The sequence below is a fragment of the Anopheles merus genome, chromosome 3R, assembly GCF_017562075.2.
Source record: "Anopheles merus strain MAF chromosome 3R, AmerM5.1, whole genome shotgun sequence".
Classification (NCBI taxonomy): Eukaryota; Metazoa; Arthropoda; class Insecta; order Diptera; family Culicidae; genus Anopheles; species Anopheles merus.
The window spans coordinates 7,008,238-7,022,403 of NC_054084.1; the positions used below are offsets into that span (position 1 = coordinate 7,008,238).

General features: G+C 46.4%; 1 protein-coding gene across 13 annotated transcripts in view; it reads left to right on the plus strand.

Moving 5' to 3' along the window:
* The window catches only part of LOC121597968, a 107,277-nt gene that overhangs the window by 52,906 nt on the left and 40,205 nt on the right, over positions 1–14,166 (plus strand). The window lies entirely within an intron of this gene.

Below are 14,166 nucleotides of genomic sequence, written 5' to 3' on the forward strand. Positions count from 1 at the left end.
GGGAGTTATGTTATTTTGCTTACATTATGAATCGACCGAAAAGGAGACGCTACCTCGTGGATATTTTGCCTGAACACCCACACGGTCATACGAAGCATAAATTACACACGCAGTCCGCATGTACTTAAAATTAATTTGCTTCATTCGCATTCCCTCGCATTAAAACAGTAAAACAAGATTAATAACGACCCAAAGGTCGTATTTTAAATTTCAAAACTAAACCACCCGGCTTACATACACACACGTATATACCCTAACAATTTCAGTAGCCAAAATGGTGGAAAGTCCTTTCTCATCCGAGTGTCTGTTTCCGTGTGTGTATGTAGTACGGGATTTAGACTGAAGCCAACGATCCAATCCCATCACGCGCAATAAACGCGTGTCTTTCACTGATGCTTTAAATCCCTTTACCCCGTTTTTTTCCACCCAAGCGCAAGAAGCCCACCCGCTCAGTGGGGTGTGTGCATTTACGAAATTGTTGTTGCGTGATGTTTTATGGTGCAATACATAATCGGTTACAACCGTATATCATCTGGTTTTTGTTCGATTTAACACACCGGAGAGAAAGGCCCGGCGGCGTGCGGTTGTATGCGGATGCTTCGCTGTTGTTTTTTTTTCTTCTCTCCCTGGCGCGGTTTTATATGCCTGCATGCCTGTGCGGTACTGCGTGGAGACAATGAGCAGAGTTACGACCCTCCAGGGTGCTATTTTGGCGTCTGTTTATCGGGTTAGCAGGGCAGAGCGTAGCGCGTGTAGCGTTCGTTGAGCTTTCGATTTCCGTACTCAATGGTTGCAGCGATATGAACATACATCTTTCGCTTCACTAATGATCACGTATCGGGTGGAGTGTGTCGAGAGAGAGAGAGTGAAAGAATTCGTGGTCGGTCCCTTTTTGGGAGTGAAAAATCTAATAAAAGGTGAAACAGGGCAATGTTTCCAGCCGTATGAGTAACGATCGGAATGGGTCAAAGGTTAGCATGGAATCGTATTTTTTGTGGCTTGTGCTTGCTGTTTGTGTTGCACACACACTGTCATCGTTGAATGATTGAGATGTCAAGCCCTGTTAATGATTGGCAGTAAATGTCATGCAACACCTTCAAAGTGAGCAACTTCATTATTGACTTACTCAAGCATGCTTTCACTCGCAGCAAGCGCAACAGATTATTAATCAGCAACGTGTTCGAACAACCGTCACAGCTTAGACTATAATCCGCTTCCGAGAGCAACCGCAAACCAGCATGAAAATAAAACTCGTAATCGACTAATTGGCATCTAATGACGCACGGTCTGTGGTGGAGGACTAAATCCGATCGATTGACAGGCCACTTGAGCTCACTAGCTCTCTCAACAAGCAGCATAATTCAAGTGACATCATTAGCTGTGTGGTGAAAAGGGGCATTAAAAATTGCAAATCGGTCACGAAATAGGCAAACAGAAACGAAAGCAATGATTGAGGATTTGTTTAAAATAGTCACACGCTCGTGTAATTGTCTAAAAAGCTTCTCCCTTTGACCCTTGCATACATGCACGCTCCGTAGCTCTATTCACACTGAACGTCAAGCCTCAATCGATGCAGCGAAGGATTTGGGGGCACCCATAAATAAGGCTGCGAGAACAAAAGATTTCCGCTGTTCCACCAGCACGTAATGATGTCTCGTTTCGATGATCGCGCCCGTAAAGCACAGGAAGCCCCAATCCCACAACGGAAGCATTTCACCGAGCAAGGGAATGTTAATGGCAGGACAGGAATTTCGGCACTTTGCTTCTTCGTTTTTTTTTCTTCCTCCTTTCCGTCGGCTTTTCCTCGACACATCCGGTGAGGAGAAAAAAAAATGGAACTACACCATCGCTAATCCGTTCCAAATTGTGTGAACTAGCTGGTAGGATAATCGGTACACAGGAGTGTGCGTGAAAGAATCTCTTTCGGCGAGCCGTTTTGGGCCAAATATTTCCACTCAAAATGCTTCCATTACTAGCAGCAGCAGCAGCATTCTTGAGAGTAGAGCAAGCGTCACAAAAATCCTTCCCAGCCGTGCCCCAGTATCCGTGAGAATGTTTGTGAATTTTTTGGGAAGGAAAAATGTGAAATGGCCAAGCAGAAAAAAAATCGAACTAGCTGGATTGTAGCTGATTATTACCTTGCTTCTCTGTCGCTCAGACGTTTCCTTTGTTTCATATTTTTCTCTTCCCTTTATCTGCTGATTTTGAGATTTTGCTAGGCTTGATAGCTCCGAAAAACAAAAACCGGTGGATGATGTTGTATTGACTCAACGGATCATAACAAGCAATCCGGGTGCAAACCGGTCCCAGCACGACAGTTTCCCGTCTGGGCTGTGTCGTTCCAATAAGAATTGTTCCTTCCCTTTATTGGCAGGGTGGAGCGCTCCTACTCACATTCAGCTGACAAGTTATTTCGTATTTCATTAAGCCCTGAAATCGGTACGAATCTATCGTGCTCGTATGGTTTGTGTGCTCTGCTGCAGTCAGTCACCCACATGATGCTGTAGCTACGGGCGACCTTTCTCCGACACCTACGGGGCCGAGTGTGTTGGTGTGTGTGTGTGTGTGTGTGTGTGGGAATTTCGCTCGAACGAGGTGGCTATGATTGCGATGTGGTCGCCCACCAGCCCCGGTCTTGATGCAGTCGGTTGTGTGAAATTGGACCTTTGGCTGTAGCATCACACGTCCTTACGAAGAGTGGATAGTTCTCCCTTAAATAGCTCCAACTAAAATAAGACAGCAAAGGAGAGGAGTAAAAAAAGTAAGGAAGGTTAGTACAGTAATAATAACGAAGTGATAAAAATAAAACGTACGAGGTGCTGGACTATTCTTGTCCGGCAACTCGATGCACGTTAGCCTGGGATGGTGTCGCCTTTACTTACTGTCATGTGTGAGGGATAGAGTTGCGGGTCAGAAAAAAAGTCTAACTGTTCCTAGAACGCTTCTCGCCGTCGCTGACATTAAACTTTCAGCCCCTTGCGCTTGTCAGGGTGAAAAGAATCAACCAATTCCTGGAAACCACAGCCTGAAAAATAACTCTCCCCCCCCACACACACACACATATATAGAGGCGTGCTTCCATTAATCATAATTTACGGAACGCGGTGATTCATGCAGCGGATGGAGCACACGATGACGTTGCGAATTTGAGGTTAATTATAAAACCAGATTAGATAAGCCTTGAATTTGAGCTGGCAGACCGAGCTGCGGAGCGTTCGTTGCCGAAAAATGAACTGCTATCCTTTGCTCCATGTCGCTGGTCATCAGCGAGAGTGATGGACTGTTTGTGGGTGTGTGTGTGTGTGTGTGTGTTGTTTTGTCCTCTTCGCCAGCAATTTATCATCAGCTGTCGACTAGAGGATGGTTGCTTGGGGGGTTATTTTTTCCATGGTCGTGTGTGTTGACGAGCACGAATCAATCCATCATCCTTTCGGTAGTGTCCGAGATGTTGCTGAAAGCTAACTTTGAAATCATATGTTAATCTTTCGAGCGCTGCAGAGATAGCAGCGGGCGCTAGTCCAGTGGGGGATAACGTTATCATCCCTTTTGAGCTAGGCTCCAGTCGGGGCGTACCTTTCACCACTGCACTCCTCGGTTTGGAGTGGAGGGATGTCTGATAAGTTTTCCATTTTGTGTGCTGGCCCCACAGCCACAGGGCAAAAGTTGGTGGGGTTTTTCATGAAGTGCTTTCAAGGATGCTGTTTTCAACTGTCGGCATCATCTTGAAGTGTCTGGGAAAAAAGGGCATAAAGGATTTTGGAATTTGAATCGCAGCAAGGATAAGAGAAGTACGATAACGCTCGCTTTGTTAAACGCTTAGTACTCTATTTCCAGAAAAAACGTTGGAGTGGTGCATTTAAATCTCTTTTTTGTGGTTAAGAATTTCACTATTTTTTTAAAATAATTTTCGTTGTTAAACTTCAAGTTCACGACCAAATTTTAAATCTCAATTTATATCCTCCTAGCAATAAAGCTCTTTGTGCAAAAGTTTTCGGCCCATCGTACTCCAACTCCTAATGACCAGTCCGCCCAAACGCAGCAACCGTGTGTCCAGGGCATCTTTTATCTCCCACACGCCCCAACAGGCGTCAAAGCTGCTGCTTGTGCGGCTGCGGTTTGCATACAAATTATCGCCAACCGCCGGGGACGACCACCGAGACGTTTGTGGGTGCCGCACGTACGAGCGGCACCAGATTAATAGTTGCTAAATGAAGCAGGAAACCTTTACATCCTCTGCGCCGGACACTGGCTCCCCTCCATTGCAGGCGGGTCCGGCTTAAGGACGTGCAAGGCTGTGCCTTTAATTGCAGGGTGCACGAATGCCACGAATGAAACTGATCCCTTGGCGAACCCGGATGGTCGTGGATGGTTCGCTTTCGTTGTAAAAGACCTAAATGAATATAAAAAAAAATCAACAGAAGGGAAATTGAGGTTAGGAAATGGGTGAGAGGACACAAAATAATAACAATAATTAACCGGCAATCAAGCTCGTTCGGGGCAAAAGGGGCATCGCGTTACTCTCTTTCTCACTGTATTCAAGATGATAAGGGTAAGATTTTTCCACTTTCTTTTTTTTAAGTGTAATTTATCATTAAAAGTTCCATTACAAAAGGCGTTTCATAGCAGTAATGGACCAAATTGGATGAAATTATTTTATTCTCACACAATGTGTACCAACTGCCAATGGTAAAAACTCAGCAAGAAACACTCCAATTTCAAACACAATCACGCCACAACAACAAAGAGCTGACAGGCACCGGTTCATTTAGCATAAATTTAAATGCCGAGCACGTGCACCGATGACCGTTCAATGTTACTGGGTCAGTTTTGCCCGCGGTCAGCTCCAGAGCTACCAAAGCGCTCTTAATATTCATGACGCTGTTATGCCATTTAAAATCGAAACGCAATTTAATCTCCCACCTGAGCTGTTTTGATGGGAGAAAAAAAAAAGCTTTCCAAGAAATCAATCGCAAATGAACAGATTTGTGTCGGTGAGTGTGTTGTATGTGATTTTGTTCTTTTTTACAATCACTTTTTCACCGAAGAGCGAACACTACACCCTCTCTATTGGGATAATAATTCACACGAAAGCGATAACAAAAGCCAAAGCTTTTAAATGGCGTTGATCAACGCCCGGCGGGCCAATGAAGCCATTATGAAGTGGGTGAAGTAATTGAATATTCTGTCTATTATTGACCAATTTCCTGGAAGGGATGGGACAAACAAAGCATTTCGATCGCTCTCGAGAGCAGCTTGATGAAGTGGAGCGTTGCCAGTTTAATAGTTTGATAAATTCAATTGCCCCATCAATTTAACAAATCAAAGCTTGATTTAGTGGCTTTATTGAATCACGTTGGATTGAGGATTCTTGTTTTATTTAGAAAAAAAAGGAAATAAAAAGGAAAAAGAGAGACAAGCAAACCAACCGTTTGAAATCATAGCCTGGCGCCTTCAATCGTAACATCCATAATCCAGAGCTACAAAGTTCAATATCCTGGCTGAAAACGATGATTGAATACTTTTTAATATGATAATCTAATCACGCTTCGTCTGGAAAGGTTAAAGGTCTTCAAAATTCTTAACCCCCAAATACTGCAACTTTCCATCCTTGGCGTGAGAAACTCAACAGCCCAAACATTGATTCAATTGCCATCCCATTTGGATGTGTGTGTGCGCGTGTGATGATAATCGTCCAACTTGCCGCCTGCGAAGAAAGAGTTCACATGCTGTAGATTACATTTCTTCTTTTTCCCGTCTTGCTACACCTCGGTTAAATTAGCTTCATCTAGTTTTTTGATGACGAACCGCCAGCAGTAGTACCGATCATGCAGTCTCGTTTGATAACCATCAGCAAGCGCTCCGCAAGCCCAGAGCCACGAGTGCTGACGGCAATATCATTCACTTTTAATTACTGCTTAATTTGGTTTAATTTCATTTTCTTCTTGCCTGTGAGATTAAGCGGGAGGAGGTGGGACAGAGCTCATCAAGAGCTTGAGTGCACTAGAATCGTGTTGAGAGTTGTGGCCTGCGCTTCTGTAGGGTTTTGAGAGCTCATTCTGCTTCAAATGGAATGAAACACAGCTTTTGGCAGCTCAAGCAACCGGTCCTGTTCATTCCGGTACAGCTCAGGAAAGCCTTTAAATACATGCTGCTCAGAAATAGTTCTCGCAGAGCTTAGTTTTCCCACCGGTATTCTTGGTTCGTTATTAGCAAAACATTCTTTGCATCTTGCTTCACCAGATTCATTTCAACGGCACCAAACTGGAATGGCAACGGTAGTAAAAAAGGGGAATGCGGGCCGACTTAACGCAACGTTGTGAGCGTATTAGCTTCGACAGTCCACAGCCCACAAAACGGCTTATCGTTCAGTGCATCGGAAGGGATTCCCGCCTACCCAGGCCAACCCGCACCAACGCTGCCCCTTGACGCTAATAACTTTCCAACGACCACGGTAATGAAGCACTGCAAGCAAAAGCTCGTCAGCCTGTCGCTCGGCTCCGCTGGATGCAAACCTCCCCTCCACGCGGGGAAGATTCGCTTTTTCAAGTTTGCATCGCCCGCCTTTCTTAGCACTCCTCCAAAGCAAACAATCCCACTGCCCGTGCGTCCATCGCACACATCCATTCACGCCCCGAAACGCCCGCTTTAATAATGCATGCCCGCACGAGAACCGAGCGCAAACATTAAAGGATTACGCTTCATTGCAGCTACCAACGACGGAGGGGGTTCTTTCTCGCATTCCCGCTTCGCTCCCACTACCCAGCAATAGCCTGCGAGTGGGTGCATACCACTGGCTGGTTGGCGTCGGCATGACATGAAAATTGGTCACACGTATTGCTGCACCGTACGGTTGGAGCGGGGCGGTTCGTAGAGTTATTCACACGTAACCATTCATTCTGGCTGGTGGGCTGGCTAGTGGAGGAACCCTGCTCCAAACACGGGGCAGACGTTCAACGACACTCCCGTTGCGCAACTCACCTTCCAGCGCCGGCCCTCCGCCCTCCCTCAAGTGCATAATAAATATAGTAGCAGGCTGTGCATCTCGTAACTTGTGGTGCGATAGATAGAGCGCTACCAGGCGTCTCCATCGAATCCACCCTCGGTCCAGACGGGCGGCATCTTGAGACGATAACGGAACGGAACGTGCCGAACGTGCCGGGACGCCTTCGTCGGTATGCCAGCGGCAGTGACACTGGCAAGCATTATTATCGAACCGAAAGCATGTGCTTGAATTATTAACGGGCCTTTTACCTCCCGGTTTGACAGCGGCCTGGGTGCTGATTGGCCCCAGAGCCTGCAGCGGAAGATGATGAAAACGTTGCGATGGTAAGAAAGGACGATCGAACGTTTGATTTAAGCTTTCGGGTTTTGGTTCATTGATTAATATATGTATACGCTGCATTTGTTGCAAATTGATAGTTGTTGTGGGATCAAAAAGCATTATTGTGAATGATAAGAGTATTTCAGAGCAATTAATCATTAATTAAATGAATAATAATAATTATAATTCAATACAATCAACTATCAAGTCTCTCAATTACTTCTTCGTGTCCGTCATTCACTTAAATATTTTAAAAAGAGCTCATTAAACTATTTATTCATTTTATTTGCAGCCGAATGTATAGCTCAAGCCATGTTTCAGTCCATATTTCATCCATCCGTTTTAATTTCCACAAAATGTGGTTGACGCATAAGCGTCTTTAAGCTTCACCTTGCAAGACAAAGAAAGTTGGAAACCAGTTCTCTGCCACAGATCCCTGCTTTTCCTCCGGCACTCTCTGCTGCCCTGCTCTGCTCAATAATTGTTATTGCTTTCATCCTCATGTACATAAATTTATGTCAAGTCGTTAAAACGGAACGACTCGCCGGGCGCATTCTGTTCTTTCTTCGCAAACAGCATTCTTCACCAGCAGAAGCAATCGCACACACCAGTGCCAACCCGTGCTGTCTTAATAACCCCGGGACACGTGTTGCGGTCGGTACTATCTCTCTCTCTCTTCCTCTTTTTTTCGCTCTCTTTTTCTCCCATGCTGTACTGTACGTTCAGGTTGCACATTAATGTTTGTTCGTGCTCATGACCAACCCGCATCTGTGACCTCGCCATGCGGCGGGCCCCCCGTACCGCCGAAAGGTCAAGAGCCGGTGCAGTGCAGTGCAGGACAACTCGTTAGAATGCGTCAGTACGCTTTACGTACGGCACAGCTTCTTGCGTGTTTTTGTGCTTCATTTTTATGACTTCACAAACACACACACAGACACACAGTAGCACGCGTGTGCACGTGGGGCTGCGCAGATGAGGGTGAATTTATGTGCACAGGGTTGAGCGAGAGTGTTGTGCGGTACATTCTTCGGGGCCTTTGCGTCTGGTATCACTTTTCATTGCGGTCGTTTGCAAAGTACGGTGGCCGCTACGGTGTGTTGTCGTGTGTTGGCATAATTTACAAAATTTGTGTAATTACAAAAGCCGAATGAGTGCCGACGGGGGTCGCCAGAGACATGCTCTGGGAAGGAAAAATAGCTAAAGCTTATATGAACCGGGAGAGAAAGAGAGAGAAAGAGAGAAAGAGAGCGAGAGAGAAAGAGAGAGATATTGTTGTTAAGGGAATGATTTAATAATCAGAAAATATAAAATAATTGAAAAAAGTCATTAAAATTGCTTTTGCAATAAAAATTGCATACTTTTAGGCGATTTTTGCACTTAACGTGAGAATCTAAACAGTTTATTTAAACATATGCAAATCATTTACATTATTTCACTCTATTAACGGAAAATGATGGATTTGTATGTGAATTTCATTTTTATACTACTGTTTCATTCTCGAAACAATGTATCAAATCATCATGCATATGCAACACGTCACGAGTTTCCACCACGTCTGCTGGATTGAATGAAATGATGAATGTTCAAGAGCTCATAAAATTATTGCAGTCCGTTCGTACACATTGTTCCAGCACCAAACGAAGTATAAAAGTGAAGCAAAATTTGATATCAATTCATAAATCCATCGTCACGCCGCGGAGTGGAACCGTCTCAGTGCCAGCTCTACCTCCCAAACGGGCGTTCATCACGTTCGTGTCGCGCTGGAGGAAGAGTTTTAGATTGCAATTGGAATTTGATTATCGTACATCACACGCTTACGAGAACCAGTGCCATGCTGCCAGTGTCACGAAGAATGGCTTCAAGATACTCGTGAGCAGAAAACGTTGCCAAACGAATACACACAGCCACACACAGAAGCCACTTCTTGGCAAGTGTTCTCTCAAGCGGTAGCTCAATGCTTCTAGCTCCCAGTAGGAACAAAAAAACAAAAAACACTCCCATAGTGACAAAAAAGGGTCGACTCTGTCTGAGAAACTAATAAGCACTTCGTTACAGCCATAAAGTGTACCGTGACCGACGGCGAATCGTTCTGGCTTGCGGTGGCGACGGAGACTGCACACTGCCAAGACACTTTGTATCCCGCTAGCATGAGAGTGGTCGGCTCGAGGAGCCAAAACTGACACTTGCAGCGGTTGAGGCGGGTTTTATGCCGTGCCGTGCTGTACTGCCCTGCTCGGAGTGTTTATTTTGGACTGTCGGACGAAAGCACCGGACTTCACCGGACGGTCGAACAGCTCGGGTCAATGGGGTTGGCGGTAATAATGAGGCGGTTGGCTGGAGCGCGTTCTCACCACTCGAGCCCGCACCATTTGATGGGAGGCACCGAAAAGCGTCCGTTTGCGCTCTGTGGCAATTGAATCGTGTCCGTTTACGTTCAAGTGCCAGTTAAATTTAGCGGAATGAGCTGATGGCCTGCAATCGTGTTCGTGCTGGAAAGAGAAGTGCGAAAACAGAGCGAGAGAGGAAAAAAAGCGGACATGCAAAGTAAATGCGAAGCTGTACAGTGCAGTTGGGTAGTTGAAGCGGTGCATTCAAGCAGTGCACTTTCGTTTCCAACCAAAGTAATCCATTTCCAATCGTTCCTGGAGCGGGAAAAAATACACGAAGGTGCATCTTCCTTTGTAAACCTTGTTACTCGAATGCCCAAAGGTAACATATTGCTGTAACACAAAAAAAAGGAAAGAAAAAAGGAAAACACCTTTCCCAGCGCCGGCAGAAAACATATAAATTGCTTTCGAATGCCATACACAATGGCGTAATGGTGCACCCTGGCTCCAAATTCCCTGCAGCATCGGCACCAACTACAGAGCAGCATACAGATGTTCGCATCGGTTCGGATTTGCAGCTGGATGCTTTCGCTGCCCTGGCGATGGTTTGGCCGGGAAGGATTTATGTTGTGCTCGGGAGGGAAACAAGCCCGCAAGAAGGGGCAGAAGGCGTTGCAGCTCGGGGGAGCGTGGAAATCAATAGATCTTCTTTTTAAATTCAATTTTCCAACCCACACGCCCATTCCGCACCTGTGCGCTAGTCCCGCAGGAGTAGCAGGCGAGTTCGGATGGATTTCTACGTCACAGCAAACAGAAAGCACAGCTTCAATTTATTCCGTCGCGGAGCGGGTTCTCGCTTATCGTCAGTGAGCAATGAGGTTATTTATACGTTTTACCCAGGCCACCTTCAATACTTTCGCCCCAAAAATGGGAAAGAAAAAGACCAACGAACCCGTTTACCGCTAATGACTCTCTCTGCAGTTGTGCTGTTTTGCATAAAATTTACCATCGGGGTTTTGCGGTGCGGAACGATCAAAAAGTTTATAATTTCGTTCCGTACGGAACGTGGTGCAGGACGGTCCTTGTCACGCCAGCGTTGTTGCCTCGGTTGCGCGTTGCATATTCACGCGAAATTAAAATGTCTTCCCGACCGAAAACTGTCTCCAGAGTGTTGAGTGTCTCGTTACGACTCGTTCTCAGAAGCGTTTGTCACATGCAACACAACCCCAGCTGTGGTGGGTGTAGCGAGTGTGTGCGGCAAAATCTCATAAACGAAGCTGCAAATATACTTATTTTATTATATTAACAGCACGCGCTACGCCCTCTCCCCCGTCACGGTTCAACCCCACTTTTACCGATGTGCAACTCTACCGCTCGTGGTAGATCTTGGTCCGTTTTTTTTTTTAATGAGACCTCTTCACATCAGCTAGAAAGTGGGGCAAAATCATCACCTCCGTTGATTTTGTGTAGTCTTCGGTGTCTGTGTTCGTACACGAGTAGGAGCTCTTTTTCGGCGGAACGAGCGGTGTAGCCAATGTGGTTGATTTTCAGTGACGCTAACACATAGATGCGACCACCAACCCCCAACCAGAAGGATTCGCTCTTGACCCGCGTACCCCAGCAACCTCAGGTTGTGGTGGTTATGTGTGTGTTGGGGAGTAATTTGAATTTCACACAAACAGTGCCACCCACCCGCGAGCGTATCGAAATTTCGCAATCACTAGCATCGCTTGGGAGCATGCCCGCGATCCCAAGGCACGTCCACACTTCATCACGAATGAGTGCACGCGGGCTGGAGCACAGTCACACACACGACCACTACCACACGTGTTTGGTTGAATGTTAGTAAATTATGTTAGGAAGGGAAGCACCGGGATGGCACGTTGTTTGCATTCCCGGCGAGCACGTTCCGCGTATCGATCGGGGATCGGTGAGTGAGTGTACGAGTCCTGTTTTTTCTCTCTCGCCCTCTCTCTCTCTCTTTCTCTTTGCAAATCTCCATCTCACTTCCTTCATCCAGCTTCCGGTCGTGCAATCTAGCCGGTTCAGCCGGTCGAAATTAACCTCGCGCAAAGTAGAAACACAAATAAAGCGTGCAATTTAGCGGTTCAGCTCGATTGGTGGGAAAGGAATGTAATTATTCATCCGACGGGTTGGGAGGGTGGGGTTATTGTGGTGTGATGTAAGCGCGTGGATGGATTGTGAAGCAACGCTATAGGTGTGACGTGTGTGTGTCACGCTATGGAGCTTTAAGCTTTAAGCAGCATCCTTCGTGGATTAAAGCTTAAATTTAAGACCATAGTAATACATTTCATCATTTTCATGCGAAAAATTGCTTATTTTCATGTTTAATTTTTTGCATTACTCTTAAATTTCTTGAAAACAGTATAAAAATAAAAAATGCAAACAATTCAGCATCTAGCCATAACACCTTTTTAACACCTGTGAGACTTGTCAAAAAGAGCTATATTTATTTTCAGTTATTTCTAGAAAGCATCTTGCTTATACCCTGTTAAGTCGAATTTTTCTGTTTTTTTCCAGACAACATGTGCAAAAAAATACAATAAGAAATATAAAACGGGTCAAATGTAATACATTTTGCATACTTTCAGGCACTTAGAACCCTCACAATTGCCACTTCTATTTCTATAGGTTTGGATCGAAGCTTAGAGCTTTAAATTATTAAAATGTAAAATAAAATAAAAATAGTTTTCCAACTGAAATGAAAACCCCTTCCCAGCGAAAAAAAAACCCGATTATTGCTTCCAAATTTGACCCAGATATTAGTACCGCATTGAAAGCATCCTGCAAGCCTTCTACCTCCTCTTATACCTCCCATTTATTCCAACCCTATTGGCACACTGCACTAACACTGCAAACACTGCATCGTTGCTGGCCTCCGTAGGCACCCATCGTGTCGTAAATGTGCCCGTTGATGTAGCCGATAATTGCATGTTTCTCGGTTCGGATGCCAGCCCACCGTCCCGAACCTGCGGCAACATATGGCGAAACACGGCAGCAGTATTTGAATGTATTATTGTTTGCATTCACTCGTGTGCCTCGTGAACGGCGAATGTCGAATGTGTGTGGCTTTGCACGTGTGTGTGTGTGTTTCGAACGATTGGAATTTGATTACTGAGCGCGAGCAGATGGGCACACGTTCCGAGGCGGACCGTGCACAGCCAATGCAAAGATAATAATTTCATAACAAGCACTATTGAAAAGCCACCCAAATCGATGGTTTTCAATTACGGTCACCATTCGGTGGGAGCGCTCAAAAGGGGTCGCTGCGTGCCAAAGTTGTCACATTATTGCCCATTGAAATGCATTTTACATTGCATGCCGTGCCGCTCTAGTTGCGTTTTAATAACGAATCACTTGTGATTGTGATTTCAAGTTGCACTCACTCTCCGCCGCTACAGTAACCATGGTTCCCCGGGCAGCATTGGAGAAAGCATAGCAACCACAGTCGGGAGCCTCTTTGCTGTCATCTTGCAAACGTCAAAATCAACATCATCCACGCTCCAGTCGGGGGGACAGAATGGAGAAGGAACGGGCTGAAATTGTTAGTGTTACATTGAAGGACATCTTGCGCGGGGCGCTTCCATCACCGGCCGACCTGCTGCCCTGGTACATCCCGAAGTGCTTCTGGCGTTCGCTCGTTGACACTCGCCATATCGCTGCCTGCGAAACGGTCACACTGGTACGGCCCCTTCCCACCGAGCAGCGAGCGAACGATCAGCACTGCCCAGCACAGCCGGCCCGAGACATTCTGCTGCAGTGTGGCATCTCGCTCGCGCGCCTACACCACGCCCTGCACGTCCTCGTCGTCAGCCGTAACGGTGGCACCGTAAGACGATTGTTACAATTGACGAAAGAGCACCCGGCGGACTCGCTGCACGTGCTCGTGCTCAGTGATAGAAGCTCGACGGTGGAGGAGTTCCTTCGGTCGGGCGACCCGGACCGTGTTACCGTGGTGCGGTACGGGCGGGCAGTGACGGGTGGTGACATTCGGTCCACATCGACCGCCCCAGCCATCCACGGTGTTGAGAGCGATGAGGAGATACTGCTCCGTGGCGATGGCAAGCGAGCGGCGCTGTACGAGCAGAAGCTTGCCAAACTGTTCCACAGTGCCCGGCTGGTGCTGGAGCAGCTGCGTCCGGAAGCGTGCCGGAAGGGAGTGGATCCGTGTGCGCTCTACCTTTACCGCACCTTCCCACAGGCCACCTTCGTAAACGGTTTCAAAATTAAGCGTCTTCGGTGATCCTTTCCACCGTTTTCGGTCGTTCTTTTCGCTGCGGAGCTGCGGATGGAAAGAAAGTAGCGCACGAAAAGAATACACTGTTTAAACTGCAGTGCTGAAGTGTGAGATTGTCTGTGTGTGTCTGTGTTGGAAGGTACAGAAGGATGCTAATCCCGAAACTATTTCTTCGCTCCTTCTGATGGACTAGGAACTTTGGACTAACAAGAAGTGGAGAAAAAAAGAAAGCACCCGGAACCGTGACTCGCTGAACATTG